At 40.9% G+C, this 13,312-nt stretch overlaps 1 long non-coding RNA gene across 1 annotated transcript in view; it reads left to right on the top strand.

Annotated features, from left to right (window-relative positions):
• The window catches only part of LOC135415500 (uncharacterized), a 43,359-nt gene that overhangs the window by 24,731 nt on the left and 5,316 nt on the right, over window positions 1-13,312 (top strand). The gene's annotated exons all lie outside the window — the stretch shown is intronic.

Here is a 13,312-nt window from a genome sequence, read left to right as displayed (position 1 = left end):
AGCTATTTAGTTGGTATTATTGCCCCTGTCTAATTGCTCTTTCCATGACAGTTTTGCATATTTGGAATAACTTCAAAATCTTATGGTTCTGACAGTTGTTAAGACAGCAGGCTCATTGCCTATAACATAAACCACAAGTATATAAAGACAATTTTCCACTCACTTACATGTATTGTAGCATCTTGTGATTCTTTCCACAAGATGGAGATTACCCAAGATATGTTGCAGTGAAAAACCAAAATCCTCCAAGGAGTCATAAATGTGTCCAGTCTTCCTAAATACAAAGTTCTGGACACAGGGAACTTGCTTTATTTTTAATTCATTGCTGTTTAAACCGAGGTACTCTACAATTTATGTGGGATTACAACTGGTTTGACCATGTAAAAGATCTGTCCAGCCTTGTGATACTTAGCAACTCCAGTAACCCTCTATCCAATATCAACTATATAAAAAAAAATCTCAAAAATTATCAAAATGGAAACAAATGTCTTACTGTTGTCTAAATGCACTGAGGTAGGTGCTAATTGGGGATCACTGACACAGACTGTTGCTTGAAGAAATCCTTGTGTTAACACCTGTCTCAGATGCAGACACAAATATTTCATACCTTTCAGCACATAAAGCAACTGCAATCGTGCTCCCAAAGAACTGAGTGCATCGTTCTTTCAGCCACGGGTGTCCTGAAACGCTCATACTTTTCTTGATTGCTGGTTTCTCAATCGTTCCCTTTGCAAGTCACTGGAGATTTCACACCAGTTTATTCCGTTTCACAATAATGAACAGTGTAGGAAAAAGAAATTTCCCTTAGCACAGAGAAGTTTGAGATTATTTTCTCAGAGCATTTTCCAATTAAATTCAAAGCAGTTTGCCAGTTTATTGTGCTGGTGGGTGCACTGAGCCTGATACAGGGTATGTTATTTGCCTCTAGATGGTGCTCTCACGTTGAGATTAAACAGTTCCATCGCATTTTTCATTACACGTTTCATAATTAATAAATAATAGTAAAATACTTCTCTCAAAATCAAAATAAACCCTATCATAAGAGCCAGTAAAAAAAAAATTACCAGAATGCATATGAGTGTACCATATGGTAATTTCAGATATAGCTGATATCCCTCAGATTGTTTAAGGAAGTGATGTTAATTCTAGGAAAATCAGCACTGGAGCCACATAATATTTAATTAAACAGTGCAAATTCAGAAAACTTTAAACCACGTAATGGACATTTGTTAAATAATACCTTTATGGTTAAATAGCATCAGTTCCAAACAGGTGATCATCCAGCATTACAAACTGGAAAACAAAAGCAAAGGGATTACTTGTTTTGTCCAAAGTCTTGAAAACTGTTCTCGGGGCGTGGGTGTGTGTAGGTGATGGAACATTTGTCTCTTTTGAGCAGAGACAGCAGCTACTGATTTCCATGTGGCTAAAGTGTCCCTCCTGGATGTCCTGCTAGGGAAGGAAGCATGACTAGGCTTTACTTCACAGCAGAGAATAAGCCCAGAGTAGGAGCACAGCCAAGGGCCTTCCAGTTGAGAAGCCGTGTTTTTCCTGGAGAAGTAGGAAAGCTGCATGTTGTCCCAGCAAGGCCAACCATCCACATTTTTTCCCCTGTATCTTCAGCTGCTCTGGTGCTGGAATTGCTCTCCCCAGTCACCACCACTACTGGCTGCACAAGTGTGGTCTCTGAGTGTCTCAAACTCGTACAAGACTTGGGTTGTAACTTGGGCATTTTAACAATGAAGCTCAAGAGTTTCATTCCAAGAACAAATTCCACTGTTGGCTGTGGTTTGTGTGGATCTGTGCATGCATGTTTCTACTCAGCATTCTCCTTCACGTGGTGCAAGTTTTATGCCAGGAAATAGAGGTGATTCTCAGAGATTTCTGACAGTGTCCATTGTCTTTGAGCAGGAGGTAGGTTTTTACATCATTTATAAATGATGTGCACCCTTTTGGGTTTATTTTTATTTTCAACAAGCAACTCTTGCACAATTCTACCCAGAGAGAGCTCTAACTGAGGTGGCATTCATCAGTAAGAGGGCCTCTTGGTCCCAGCATTCACTTCCTATTTCTTCTGCCACATGCAGCTGTGACACACCCAGGAGCATTTTGGTTAAAAATGAAACAAAGGAAGGTTTCGGAGGCCAGCACTGTCTCACTGGTAAGTCTGAAATTCAAGCTGACTCCTGGGGAAAGAGTAGCTTTGCCTTCTTTTTGTAGTAACTTAATAGCCATCCTAAACCATTTTTTTTTGTCCTCTGTCCCCTGCAGTGACAATTATGCAGGGTCCACCTTGCTGCTTTCATCCCAGGCTCACATTTGAGTAAGCCCTATTGCAAAACACCAGTCTTCATTCCTTCGCTTCCTCTCCTGGAGTTTAGGTCTCTGTTCATACCAGCTGTTCCAGTTCCAGGTGAAATGGAACACCCAATTGCTCATGATGAAGATTAGGGTGTCAAACTCTTCTGCAGCAGTCAGTGCTCCCACACGCAGAGTCTATTTTCAGATAGCACAAGATCAGACCTGTAAATTGTGCAAAGCTGGCATTTAGTGTGCCCTTTAACATACAAATGCACTGGACAAAAGCAACTGAGACTCCAGCTTGTATTAACCCTGGATAATAAAGAAAAGAAAACTGAAACTTGGAGATTGCAATGTGAGGGATTCTAGAAAATACTGTACGAAGCATTGCTTCCTGACAGGAATGACTCAGCAGCTGCTTTTCTTACCTTAATGTGACTTCTGGTTAATAAAGCTGTACAGAGGGAATGATCAAGAATATTTATTCCCTGTGGATCTAGTATTGAATTTTTTTCTGTATGATCTGACATTAGGAGTATCTCAGCTTCTGTTCTCTAGGATCTGCTCCATTAGCCACTTCTCAAGCCAATAATTTTTAACAGAGTCATAGAACCATCACAGAAGATCCTGAGTTGGATGGAACCCACAAGGATCATTGAGTCCAATCCCAGGACTTTTGCTCTCAGTTTTTCTGCCTGCAAAAATTTAAAATACTAGATCATCTAAACATAGTAAAATTGTAAAAGCACTCCCAGCAAAGTCCCAGACAAAGCTACTGTACAATAAAACCTGTATGCTTCTTACATAAGAAACACCTCCTTAATTCAACATACCAATTCTTTTTCATCTTTTAGGATTCAAACACGTCAGGAAATCACTGCACATAGATTTGTGAAATTCTGTGCTCCAATATTAATATTTAATAGCAACTTTGATGTCAGAGCAACTATTACCCTGAATTCTTTGTTTGAAAAGAAAAATCAACTGGAAGGTACAAATCTATTGAAATAATTCTACATCTCATATAGTTTTGTCTGTAGAATTGTGGATATAATTAACTAAGAAGTAATCTTTTGGAAAACTTTATTAGGAGTAAGGGGTACAGATTAGATTATTTTTAACATGAATGTCTTTAGCATGACATTTCAGTATCCTCCATAACAGTAATTTCATAAAAAATAATTTTTCAGAAGTACCTCAACAGTTTTTTCTACATGGAGAACTAAGATGGCAGATACCACTTATATGACTGAAACGATGATGACCATGCTGCTCCCCAGATTTGCCTCTAAACTGCTCCTCAAAATCTCATTCCAAGGTATCCACTGGCGTGGCCGCTCTTGTGTTCCAGGCTGGAGTTTATCCACCATTGTGGTTTCTCTAACGCTGGTTTCTGTTTCATTAACCCCACTGTCTTCTCTGTCCTCGTGTCCTCTCTGTCCTCAGAGCTGCAGCAGGGACTCACACAGCTGTCATGGGGGTAGGAGGTTAAATGTCAGTCACAGAGTTCCAATCTAACAAGCAGACAGTGTGCAGACGGAGAAAGTGGGGAGAAAGGGAGGAGAGCTGAGAATTCAATGACACTGGAAGGCTGACTGTGCAGCTGCACTTGCACTCACGATCAAGACTGGCCAGTGCCCATCACACAGCAGCTGTAATCCATTTTCCTGCAAGGGGAGCAGGTCTGAGGCAAGTACAAAGCTCACACCTATAACCCAGATGCGGGTGGATTAATGACCTAAAGGTTTAAATTACAGCAAACACGGGAGCGGGAGCCTGTGTGTCCCTCTGCCACCGACGGCCAGAACACATTAAAGAGCAAACCTCAAACCTCACACCAGAGTCGCTCCTCCAGCTTCTTGCCTTGAGGCATCACATTGTGCAAAATGTCAACACTTCACTAGGTGAGGGCAGAGGTTCGTGTTGCCAGGAGCAGTTTCTTGAAGTTAGCTGCTGGTAGGCCAACGAGGTGGTTTAAAGGCAGTGGGAAAGAAGGAGCTGAGGCCTGCAAAGCATGTTAGGAGTTGTATGAACACGTTCTGTGGTGTGCGTCACTTACTGAGTCAGCTTTGTGCATTGAAAGATATTTCTTTTCTCCCTTCTAAGAATGAGGTTTGTAACTTCCTTGAGAAACAAAGTTAGTAGCAGGCATTTAGCATGACTCATAAAGATATTTGGGTGGCCATTTCATTGGATTCTGTTTTCCTGTGATCAGTGCACAGTTCAGAGCATCATTTATTGTCATTGGCATTGAGTTTTTCATCAGTAACAATACAAAACATACGTTTTGCTCTGCTTGTCACTGCCTCATCACAAATATGACTTCTGATATTCCCTTCTGTGGATAGCTCTATCAGGTATACGACTTCTTGTCCATAATAAATTGGATGGAGCAAAATGAATTAAAGTACTTTTCTGCTCTCTGGACAAAACCTGCCCATCACTCTCACTGTTTGCTGGGAGACAACAAATGTTTTCAAAAAGAGTCACTTCTCAGAACCGGCAAACAAAAAAATACATGTCTTATGTGAGAGGACACACAGGGTCAGTTTTGATCACACAGAGCAGAACCAACTCAGGTGCCCTGCTATCTCCACAAAAGTCCTTAGATTTAAAGTCATACTATTAAAATTCTTGAATGTGCACTCAGCGCACACATAAGTTCAATGTGACAAAGATATTCAGTTAATTACTCCCCTTCATACTAATCTTAATCTTGTATAATTCTGGGGGCAGGTATGATCAAAGAAATTAAGGTTTAAAGCTATCACTGTAGATGCATCCACTTTGCTTGCAGAGCTCCTCTAAAGTAATCTGTGCTAGTGGTGGGCCGTGTGCTAACCCCAAAGATGGGAGAACTAAGATAAATGTGAAGGAAACTATGCATCAGAAGAAATATAACTGCAAATACAGACCAATATTTCAATAGCAGGTGCACTCTTAACAGCTGCAGGGCACAGCAGGATGCACAACACCCGAGGCCACTCAGGCTGGTTTGTTTAGATATCCCTAATGAAACCAATGTTTGCAATGTGTGCAAACCAACACATTCTCAAAAGGAATCTCACGCTTTTTCTCTCATGTACTATTCATGTACATGAATTAGTTCTTGGGGCACAGGGCAACTTTCTAGTTTGAGGTTGCTCCACTGCATGAACCAAAGCATGAAAACTGAAGAGGATCAAAAGATTTACTCTGGAAATGCATGGCTAACCTGAAGTAAAATGCTACCGTAGCTGCACCCCAAATCATCACAACTCTTGCTACTTCTAAATGAACATCTGAGGTCTGAGCTGAACAGGAGTTTTTTTTGATCTACACTCTTCAGAGGAAACCTGAAAGTCACATGCCATCGTTGTTCAGGTTATGAAATTATGTCTGGAGCTTTTAGTAAGAGAATAGATTTCCAGACAGCAGAAAGCTAAGACCTGACTTTTATCAAACTATTGGCAAATCTTAATGAAGTTCCAAATGTGCTGATGGTTTTTGCTGCGATCTTCAGTTTGGACTCTGGAATGTCGCTTTGGATATGGCATATAGGATTCTTTCTGACTCAGTTTTGATATTTATATTTCTGCTCTTGGCAGAAGTAGTCAGCTTACTCTTATTTTCTAACATTTCAAGCCTGCCAGGAAAACAAGAATCTGAGTCTTCCCTAACTTTGTCACTTCTTCCGTCATGGAAGGATTTAACTTTAGCTAAAGAGGAAACATTCTGTGAACCAAAAACCTCCTTATCCTCATACAACAACCTGAATGTCTAAAAAATGTACAAGTTCCAGCAACTTTGTGAGCTCTCTTATTGTTTAGAGCCTTCAGTATCAATTGCTCTCTCCAGGGCACTCGGTGTCAAAGTTGCATGTGTACACCTTCATTTTGCATCTGGAAACACTGAGAATGCGCCTCTCTCTCTCTTCTTCCTTACACCTATAGAAAAGCCCTAGCTTTTCTATACTTCCTTCAGTGTGGACTGTGCCAGTTCTATCACTCAACTGACCCGTGACATTTTTGTAACTTTCCTTAATGAAAATCTCCATGGATTTTATAAGAATTTTAGGTCAAATGTTTTATCGAGCCATTTTTTTTTGCTAAGAGCTACTGAAAACATGTTTTCCTTCTAGAGAAGTGATGAATATTCTCATGTGTTTTATGAGATACTTCTATGAACAAAACTACTGATTTCACTCTAGATTATGTCTTTAAGATTCACCAAGTGTGCCAAGTGACAGCTTTCTGAGAGCTCTGTCACACTTAAAGAGCAGTATCCTTTGTTTCAAGGAAATAGTGCTTTCTTTAACATGAACAGTCATCTGAAATATTTCAACAATACTCTTATATCTTCAAATCAAATTATCATTATAACAATCATTTTCAAAACACAGCATTTGCATTTCACACAGGTGAGCCATCACTGTGAAAGTTTTAAAAGAAGCCATCAGATTAAATATGATCCAGATGTGGGTTTTCTAAACTCAAGTTTTAACAAATGGGAAAATCATTCTAAATGCTTATTTAATGTGTTTTAAAACGTTGGTGGGAGCAAATGAATATTTTATTACTTGAAAGACGAACTCTTCAGCGTTCAGCTGAGATTATGTAACTTTAAATTGCATCTGAGTACAACTCTTCCACTGCTGTCTAGGCAGTAGCAATAGCCTAATTTGGGAATAAAAAAGAGAGACTCTGAACCCCAGAAGCACCATATTGCCTTTCACAAGGAAACCACAATCAAAAAGGGTTCAGGAGCTGCAAATGAAGTGGGTTAATAAACAATATAGTATTCTAGAGAAAGCTCCAGGTTATGCCAAATGTGTCTGAAGAACTAGCGGAGAATGTCTGGAATAATCAGCCTCCAGCACTTATTAAGAGAAAGTACGTAAGAACCTATGAAATTCAGACAGAAGGACACAACTCTAAAACAACATAACATCCCAGACAAACTGAGGATAGCAGCTCAGGAAAGGACAGAGAATGTTAATGTGTGTGGTGAGATTATTCCAGAAACTGGAGTAAATGAAATTGTAAGGGTTGGTCATTTGGGCAAACTGATAAATTCTGCTAAGTGAGGTTGACTGTGCTAAAGCATAAGGCTGCACAAATCAAACACAGTGGGCTGCAGTATAAAAGCCAGCCATGAATGCATCAGGAACTAACAAGAAAGGTTAGCAAAGCAGTCCTTGTAAAATGAATGCCCTGTGACAGGATAAGTCCTTGCAGAACTTCAAAACCAAATGCAGTTGATGGAGAAATAGGCTGTGGCCCCAGACATAAACTATAAGCAAGATTAGCCTGCCAGAAAGTAACATAAAAACAACAAGAAATAATACCTTTGACTGGGTGGGAACATAGAGCACCCCTGGAGAAATACTGTGATGGCTGGGACAAAGAGCAACTGCCAGTTGTCCCAAGAGAAGACTGAAGAACTTAGATGAAAGAGAAGATGAGTGAAACTGTATGTTGCATGTGATATGTGAAAGCCAAAACAAAATGAAAAAAAAGCCCCAATAACCAACCCTCAAACATTTCTCAGCCTGAGGAAGCTGAAGTCTTGTAAATGAAACTCAAAGTCTTTTGCATTAGAGCAGGGCTAAAAATAAGTTCTTTCCTATTGAAAAGAGGGTCTCACATGTATAAACAAGGGATGAAGGATAAACATGGATTTTCTTTTTACATTTTGGTCAGCTTTTGGGTGCATGAGACTGGAAATAAGCTTTCATAACCATTCTGGACAACTGGCCATTAGTAAAAAATTCTAGAAAGGACTTCTCTGTAGGAAAGAAAACATTAAAAGCAACATGAGGGGAAAACCATGGAGAGTGTTTCAGAAGTCTGTGTTGAACGTAGGCACTGTGCTGGACCTCAGAGTTGCTGTCCACTGACTACACAGATAGAGAAGCTGGTGAGTGCTGCAGCCTCACATCTGTATTTGTGAGCCCAAAGGTGTTGCCAGACCATCAATCTACACACAGACAGGAATACTGAGAATCAGCCAAACCTTCTGTATGTCCAGCAGGCAGCAAGTTTGATCAGTGGGGAAAGCCTAGCACTGTTCCTTTATCTCCAGCATGACCAGACAGCTAACTCTGCCATATGATTTTTTTTCTAAATTCTGTCATGTGGAAGAGAAAATCTGACTTTGTGCAGAGGACATGCTTTTGGGAGTACAACTCTTGATTGCTTCTGCTGCAGCATTTACAATTAAAAGACAGACAAAAGTGCTAGGTTTTTTTCAGACTTAAAAAATGTGAAGGGAGAAAATCAGGCCAACATCCCTTACAAGGTGACTATCTGTGTGTCTGCCCCAGAGTACTGAGCTATCAGATAGCCCAGGCAGCTGCACTGTCCCCAGAACTGGAATCAGTATCACTGCACCCTCATGGCACTGCACTCAAACTAATTAGCTGGGTGATGAGAGAGAGAGCTTTTTCAGCTTGCCATGTGGTTTATAATATATTATAGCTTGAGCTAAATGTCTCTGTTTTGCTTCCTCCTGGGACATGTGTCTGTTCCCCTGCCTGGAGTCTGCTCAGGGGTCTTTGCTCCTCCTGCAGGCCCTGAGCAGCAGTCCCAGGGGGACAGGGTATGGCCTTGGAGTGGGAAAAGGGCTCTAGGAGGGAGTGCAAGGGCAGCACAAGGCTGCCTGTGCCTCGAGCTGGAGGCACAGTTCCATTTAATGGTATTTCTAAGGGGAAGAAGTAGATATTGATCTGCCCGTGACTCTCCACATAACCAGCTGACAGTCTGCTCACTCTGACAAGCATTTGATCCTGGTAAAAAAGCCACCAGGTCAGTGATGCTGCTATGCTTTGAGATCTGTTTTTGTCCTTATCCTCCCCCCATCAGTCATGTAACAGACAGGCATTTCATGCTACTATATGAAGTTTAGCCAGAGATCATAAACCCCAAAGTGTCATTACCTGCCACTCCCACGATTTCTGCCTGGTGTCACCACTGCCAGCCACAGCTGTGCTGCTCTATCCTGACACAGTTTGTTTGTTTTGGGTTTTTTTCCTGAGCTTTCTTGTTTTGCAATACTTGGATTGAGTATTAATTTCAATATCTCTGTAATGTATTTTGTCCAAAATCAGTGCTGTGTGCACTTACCTGCATTGCAACACAGGGTTTAGAAATTATAGAGCCCTCAGTGTACAGGTTGTACACGAGCCTTTGTTCACAGAAGCACATGAGCACTCACCACCTACACACCACAGCAAAGAACAAAATGAAACACGCAAGCACTATGCTGAGAGTGTCCTTTGGTTAATTCCAAAACAACTACAGCTCCTTTATTGTGCATAAGCATTTACAGAAAAAATAGATCAGACCAGTATAAATTAGAGTAGCAGAAGGAGGGCGGGTTGCAGGCAGAGCAAACAGATTTTTTTAAGTTTGTCAAACCTAGCAGTTGCCTCTGCTTTCAGTGGCGGTCAGAGAAGATGAGGTCCCTTCCAACTAAAATCTTTCTGTGATTCTAAGAGGTTCCAAGAAATTGTAGCAGACAGCATAGTAAGATAAAAGGAAGATAAGAGAATGACGACATAAGAATGGCACATGGATGAAATGAAAGAAAAGATTAGTCTCTTTAAGATAACACAGAGTCTTGATTTATTTCAAATTCTGCCAACCAAGTGGATTGCTGCCCTTCAGGCAAAATTAATGGAGCCAAGTGCTACAGTTTTTGTTTCCATGAAATACCACAGAATATAAAGATGTTTAATAATGGAAATAGTTAAGCTAAATGCAGCTGATATAATATCAGGGAAACTCACAGTGCAAAATAGCACTTTATGTCATAATAGTTTTGGCAAAAAAAAAAAAGTCTTGAATTAAGCAGGAGTAAAAAGAAAAAAAAAATATTTAAATTCCAAATGCACCCTGAATGTCAGATCCAGGGTATGGCCAAAGGCTGGAGTCTCTGAGCCACTGTTGAATAAGAGCAGCTATTAAAATGTCTCCCAGAAGAAATGCCTGGTTTGATTTCTTCTGCTCTTGAGCCCCAAAGTTCACCAGCCCAATCTGAATAAGGGTTGCAAAGGTGTTGACTTTCAGGCATCCAACTGCTTCAGCTCCTGACTGGAAACCCTGACTCCCTAAGCAACACATTCAAGTTTAATCCCACTAGTTGGTCCTGCCAAAAACAGAGATAAATGTAATTTACACCCCCAACAGCAGAAAGGTGCTTCTCTCCTTAAGAGAGTGGGATTGGTTTTCTCCCCTAGGAAGATGCTAGTTAGAAGGAGAGATGTATTTTCTAATCCACATTCTGTCTCTCATCTACATCCCAGTTCTTAAGGATTTATTGTATAGAGCAAAAGAGTGCAAGTAGGAGATTCCAGAAGAGTGGCACTCAGGGTGTATGGCAGCCTGCTGGCAAGGCCACTCCCATGGACAATGGGAGAAAGAATTATGACTAAAGCAAGCCATCAACCAGACTGAGGTCTGTCAACGCCAGTGTGGGTGCCTTAATTGCCAGGTTACTGGATATTTAGACTTCTCCAAAATGACATCACAGCTCAGAATTACTGCTGAGTCCTTCTGTTGGAGTAAGGACTGTTGCATTTAGATTGATATTCTCAGGTGGGGGATCTTTTGTCTCTGCCTGGATAGAGGTATATATCCATGTTATTAGGGCTTAAAACAGTGAGCCTGACAGATTCAGGCTGCAGTAGACCACCTCTACTTAATCTTCATGGGCAAACTAGACACTTTTTCTAACTCTAGCATACATGGAGTTTGCTGGATTTGTTTGTGCATTTGCAAAACATTGCTACAGTAAAAGCATTAAATTTGAATCTTCTGGGAAGTGCCATAGCTACTGTGTGTTTGTTGCAGTGTTTGGGATTTCTGAGCATCCTGCTATCTGCTTAGGACTGAATGGTGAGACCAGAAACACTTGACAAATGTTCAATATGTCCTTAAATTCTGCCCCAAAATGTTGTATCCTTGGGAGCCTAAAGACCTGATCACTCTGCCTTAAGGGTTAAGTCCTGTTGGAGGTTGCAGCAATATTGTAGCAATATTACAGCTACAATTAAATCATGGACTATCAATTCAAAAAGTAGACCATCAACCAAAAAAATAAATTCATGGCAGTGAGAGTCACAACAGTGCATTTGATGGAGTTTAAGTTTATTGTGTGGCCAAGAATATCATCTTCTGGTCTAATATGGCTAATGTTAAGGTGAATTTAAGCAGCTCTCTAGTATGTGGCTCAGTTGAGTGCAACCTATCTGAACAAAGCATTTTTCAGTGTTAGAATTCATATAGTTCATTGCTTGGTGAGAAATTAATCTTAACAGGGGTGTCTCAGCATCAGTGCCATCTTGCAACCATGTACCATGAACAGATTACATTGCTCAACTGCTGTAAATCTGCTCAGTGGATATTAGTGAAGATAATAATGACTGCCAAGTGAGCCAATATTGTCTTTTCTCAATGTTACCCTAAGCATGGCCAGTAGCAGATGCTTAAGGAAGCAGAGCATAAGAGACAGGCAGAGTGTTGCTCTCCTTGATATTCAACTTCTGTCTTCCAGTGTTACTCACGTGTCATAAATATATTATCAGGAAACAGCACATGGCACTAAGGTTGATGGCCTTAAATCAACATCAAATATTATATTAGAACCACAGTAGCATCTTCAACAATATATTGTCCCTGATAGGTACCACCAATAGCATTAAGTGAAATTCAGACAAAAGAATATGCCTCAGATGAGTTAATTGCAAATACTAATCTTACACTCAGCGCTCGTGGGCCCTCGATATCTTGTTTTGCTCTCGCAGGCATGTGGGTCTACAGAAGTGAGTAAGTTCATCATCAGAAGTTCCACGGTTTCTGAGTGTGGTGTTTCTCCTACTGCTACCACTATTTTTCTAGTTTTAAATTTCAAATAATGTTCCAGGTCATATCATTCAGAGACTCTAGAGTCAGTCTTAGGCAGGTGGAAATAAAGTAAAAATCTCAGGATGGGTCCTGGGACCTTCCTGGAGCTGGAAGACAAGCACATCCCAGATTGATCCTTCTTTGTGCTGCTGTATCTGCTGCAGTGTTATTTAGGGATAGTTTCCAAGCTCTGGGGATAGTTTCCAAGCTCTGGCTGGAGGCACTGGCAGAGTAACCACTTCACAGCACTGATAGGAATCACTTCAATATAAAATTTGTTTTATCATGATGTGGTTTCCTAAGCAGGATTTGTATTTTTCCATACTTTAATATGTGTTACATCCTGGTATCTTCAGCAGGGATCTCATTCCCATTCATCTATTGAAGCTGTAACTTGCCATGAGTCTGAGGCTGTTCTTATGGGCTTTTTGTGTTATGGCAGCCTGAAAACCTTGATGAAGAACAGCAAAACTTTGTTCAGTAGGTAACTACATCACCTCTTGACAGTGCAGCTATGAGAGAAGATGTATTTTTCCTCATCCATTCAAGGATTCACATTCAAAATAAAGAAAAGCTTACAGGATTCTCCACTGCCATGCCTGGTGGCTTTTCTAAACACCTTCTCCATCTCCACTGTCTGAAAAGTCAAAGGCACATCACAAATTGATCCAAGAGTCATTTTAACAACTCCATTTGCTGTTGATGGCCAGCTCTCCTTCATCCATCTACGTCTTCGTGTTTGAAATCCTTCCCCGTCCCACTTTCTGTTGCCTCCCCCCCCCCCCTTCTTTAATTACCTTTCTTTTTTTGGCTCTTTATGCACTTGCTTTTGCCATGTTGACAGCTACCTTTCCAAGTTCAGAGAAATTTCAGAGAGGTGTAACCAGGAGCCTTAAGAAAATGACACTCCTTGTGAATCTGTGTCAAGAGAAAGCCACATGTTTTTGGGTAGCTGGGTTACCCCATGGCACTGTCAGAGGGTTGCTAAACTCCCAACAACTGTTGGGTTTGAGGGGACTGTTGTGTCCATAAATGAACAAAGGCAGAGTTCTTGAAGACCAGCCACTGCCCTTTGGGGTCACACGACAGATGCAGCAATCACAGAGAGCTTGGAGGTAGCCTCAAGT

This window comes from Pseudopipra pipra, chromosome 6 (genome assembly GCF_036250125.1).
Source record: "Pseudopipra pipra isolate bDixPip1 chromosome 6, bDixPip1.hap1, whole genome shotgun sequence".
In the NCBI taxonomy this organism is placed as follows: domain Eukaryota; kingdom Metazoa; phylum Chordata; class Aves; order Passeriformes; family Pipridae; genus Pseudopipra; species Pseudopipra pipra.
Note: the sequence above shows the minus strand (reverse complement) of the source record. Positions and strands in the feature narration are given on the sequence as shown.